This window comes from Alligator sinensis, unplaced genomic scaffold, assembly GCF_000455745.1.
Source record: "Alligator sinensis unplaced genomic scaffold, ASM45574v1 scaffold49_1, whole genome shotgun sequence".
NCBI classification, from domain to species: Eukaryota; Metazoa; Chordata; order Crocodylia; family Alligatoridae; genus Alligator; species Alligator sinensis.
In genome coordinates, this window is record NW_005841970.1 from 782383 (window position 1) to 786693 (window position 4311).

Here is a 4311-nt window from a genome sequence, read left to right on the forward strand (position 1 = left end):
GCTTCTCTCTCTGTAGTATTCCATTTAAAACTCTTATCCCATGTAATACAACCACCAGGATTATTCTCATTCATACAGAGGCCACATTCTTCCAATTAACTTCCTTAGAATTCGAGATATTTGTCTGGATTTTTACAATTGTAGCAAACCAGAATTTCTCCCAAGAATATCTAACCTGTTTCTAACCGAATTAATTACACACTTTATTTTTGTATCTTGCAGAAGTTAACCTAATGTGTTAAAACAAGCAGGTAAGAAAGCAAATCAAGGTTAAGGTCAATGTGGAAGACTGGAGATGCTAAAGCAGCAATGCAAGAAAAATGCTAAAAATGTAAAAAGGAGTAAGTTTAAATTCCAAATAAAAGCACATGGATGGCAAAAGAGGGCCACAAACAGAGCAAAGAAATAAAATATTAGTCTTTTTAAAGGGTACAGTTTTTTTAGATGGGGCTTGATACAAATATGCTGAGTAATTATTTAAACAGTTACTCAGGCAGACCAGTAGCAAACTCTATGTCTCACAGAGAGCCTTTAATGAAGTCCCTTCCCACATATATAATCCCCAAGCACACAAATTTACTTCACATTGATCATGTCTACATTAGATGTTGACTACGGAGCTGACTCAGCTCCACAGTAAAGTCTCAGAGCCTATACATATGGCCCTATTAGGTTTCAGTAAACTAATAAACACTGCCATAGGACACCACTTGTAAACCCAAGTACTGTCCTGCTGCGGTGTTATTTAGTGTGCCGCAATGCACATGCAGACGCTGAGGGGGCTAGCTGGGACCCGAGGGTGCTTCAGCGTGGAGACTGCCTGCTGGCTAGCTCTGCACTGAAGCACCCAACCAGCCCCTCCGCAGCACGCAGAGCTGGGTCGGAGCTGCCCCAGGCTGGCAGGCTGACCCCTCGGGCCCCCTGCCAGCCAGTCAGGGCTGCTCTGCCCTGGTTCAATGTACTGCAGTCCTAGGCACACAAGTAAATGTGGCACCCAGGAGCAATAAACTCCGGTGTAAATTGTGCCACAGTTTATTCAGGAGCATTAATTTCATGAGTAGATGCACCCATTGTTAGGTTCTTTTAACATGATGCTCAGAAGTAACAGAATTTCTACAACTATTGCTCTTATATCATGCCTAAGTCTCACTGCTGTTAGGCTAGAGTGGCCCAAGGAGAGCTTACATGAGCCACTAGCCCATGCAGCCAAAAAGAGTGGTAGTACTTTAATTTTGCTTGAGGAGGTTTTTGAAATGTAACAAAACCAATTCAGTACAAGAAAAGGGATAAAGGACTATCTGAAGCCAGACTTGGATATAATAAGCTTTTTAAAAATAGTGTAAATTCTACTCTTTATGTATTCAAATGCCATACAGTATAAAAATGAGATGACAAGTAGCTTTCATTATCCACCATGACACAGCTAAAGTATTAATTGGTGTGCACTGTATATAACAAACATTAGGAAAATTCATAGTGGAAAAAAGTAATTGTATTTTTTTAGAAGCTTAATTACATAAAAGTTTATAACACGCATGAAACCACAGTAGGTAGATGTCACCATTTCATTTAAAAACAAAACGCTTGAATTATCCCTAGTAATTTCAAATTAATATCTAAAGTATTTGTACAGACATTTCTTTGCTATGATGGTAACTCATTACAAAAAAACTAATTCATTAAATGCTCCAGTAAACAAGAGAATTTTCCGTCATCCCCTAAAGATCAACAAACTGTTGTCTGTCTGAATTTGAGACAGCAAGTTCCAAGGGTTAGGCCTGACAGCTAATACTGATGTGAACCATGAACATATCTTAAAGCAGGGATGTCCAACTAGTGGCACATAAACTGCATGCAGCCTACGAGTGCTTAACTTATAGCTCACAGACTCTTGCCATCCTTACATCCTCAGCTCCCCATGCTTTCCTCCATGGGTCGGGGACATCACTCCTCCTGGCTGTCACTGCCTCTCTCCATGCATGGACTGCTCCTGCTGATGCTATCTGTGATTGCCACCTCCTCCCAAGGCTCTTTCCCCCCCTGAGGGCAGAGCAGTCTGGCCTGCAGAGGTTGCAGCAATAGCATGGGGTTATCCATGGCCATTCAGAAGGTAGACAGCCATGTCTCAAAGGAAGACCACTACGTTGATGATCCTTTTGCCAGACACATTTTTGAGGCCATCTAATACTGTAACAAGTTGTATAAAAAATTCTTGATCTAAGAACTACTAAAAAAAACCCACAAAGCAGCCCAAATTTTACCAGGTACCTTCTGGCAAAAGTACAGACTGGCAGGATGAATTTAACTGTTTCCCTATATTGTCAGTTTTCTCCCTTTCCAAGACTTTTTTGTACAAAAACTGAGGGGACAAGGAAAAGCATTTAAAAAAACCCCAAAAAACAACAACCAACAACAAAAGTGTCTGGGAAACTCAGGGACAGGTGACAGGCTGGAAAAAGGTTTTGACATTTTTTTTCCTTAAAATAACTGATTCGATTTCCAGTGGAAGAGAGGCAATACAGAGCAATGCACCTGAATGGTCACAATACTCCATATAACATATCCCAAGTGCCTCCCTCCCTGACCCGTTTACAGCATTCTATTAAAAAAACAAGTTCTCTCATTAACACAAGAACAGTTTCAAGCTCCAACATGTTTTGTCTCCCTCCTATTTCTCAAAAGCAGACCCCCAAATCATTTTATTTTCAATTTTTGGAAGACCTAAACTTGGTTAGAGTGCTTGCTTTTGGGGGAAAAAACCCCATGAACATGGGAGAAATGTTCATTGGCTTGAGTGTAGCTTGAATCAATTTCAAACCTTGAAGCTGGAAACTAATTATAATCCAGTCTCTAAACTGTAAGACAGCTAATTAGCTCCCTACTATTTAATGACATATGGTAGTGTTGTCCACATTTGTTTTGCAGTCATCGCTGGCAGCCATCAGTCTTGGGAGACCATGGAGACTGTGTCTTTGGTGGGTTACTGGGTGACCCTACAGCTTCCTGAGTGGCTGAGTCGGATGCATGACAAGCAGACCCTCCAGCAAGTTACACATACAAACTCAGTTGAGCTTGCCCTGGTATGCCAAGTACCCTTTTGTCTTCCTTGCCTCTGATGCCTCTTCTCTAGCTCATCATTTCTCTGTTCCTAAGAGGCTACGTCTACACGAGCCGTTGACTGCGCAGTTGTTATTACGCAGTCATTTAGTACTTGCATACACAAGTGCTAAATGACCACGCAGGAACCGGCATCACTGCGCAGTAGCACCCCTGCACAGCTTTTTGGTGAGGCTCGTTAGTACCATGCAGTAGTGTCTCATCACGCTTCGTGCTGCATGATGCTGCTTCACAGCAGTAACGATAGGGTGGCCATCATAGAGGACATTCTCGTTTTCTGCTCCTCTGTCCTCTATTGATACAAAACCGAACGCCTTTATATCCTCTATTTTTTTCTTAATAGAGAACAATAGAGGACATAAAGGCGTCCAGTTTTGTATCAACAGAGAACAGAGGACAACTGGATTATCCTCTATGATGGCCACACTAACTAACGAGCTACTGCGCAGCCCATGACTTGTGTAGACAAGGCTTGCAGTATTTCGCTTTTAGTACTGACAACTAAGCTCGTTTGCTTCAGCAGTCATTCAATCCAGTCACACCCAGGACACTGTGCTTAGACTCTTGTCATCATCACAGAGAGGGGGGGGGAACCCCCCCAAATAATCATCGTTTCTAGATCTCAGGACATGAGGCTCTCACACCATAGAGGGCAGGTGAGGGGGGAATGCCGGAGAGCATCCTAAAAGGAAAAGGGCCCTTCTCCCTCCAGCTGTGACTGCATCCGTTCCCCTCTCTGCCACTTGGGTGAGGTGAAAAAGGCAAGGGGAGGAAAAGGGCGAGTGAAATGATGGGCTGGCAGGTCAGGAAGGAGCAAGGGCCCGCCTGGGAGGGAAGGGAGGAGCGGCGGCGACTCCGGCAACTTTCTGAGGAGCAGAAAAGCCAGGAGTGAAGCAGCCGCGAGGGAGAGACGCGGCTGCCGCCTCCCCTGGCTCCCCGGGCAGCAAGTGAAACGCCCGCACGCCCCAGGCAAAACACACCCGGGGCAAAACTTCGTCCCTGGAAAACTGCCCTGAATCTCCCCTCTGCCTGGAGAAGCGCCTCGGTGCCCAAACCCTTGAAGAGAACAATGTGTCCAACTATCGAGTTGGTCTAACAGAGGAGCTCGCATCTGCCCCAGGAACCTGGGCTGCCCCAGGTGCGCGGCTGCCGGCAGCCACCCCCCCCCCCCCCGCCGCCCCCGCGGGGGCGGGG

At 45.0% G+C, this 4311-nt stretch overlaps 1 protein-coding gene across 1 annotated transcript in view; it reads right to left on the bottom strand.

The window, feature by feature from the left end:
• MARCH1 (membrane associated ring-CH-type finger 1) overlaps positions 1-4311 on the bottom strand; it is a 494748-nt gene that overhangs the window by 489898 nt on the left and 539 nt on the right. The gene's annotated exons all lie outside the window — the stretch shown is intronic.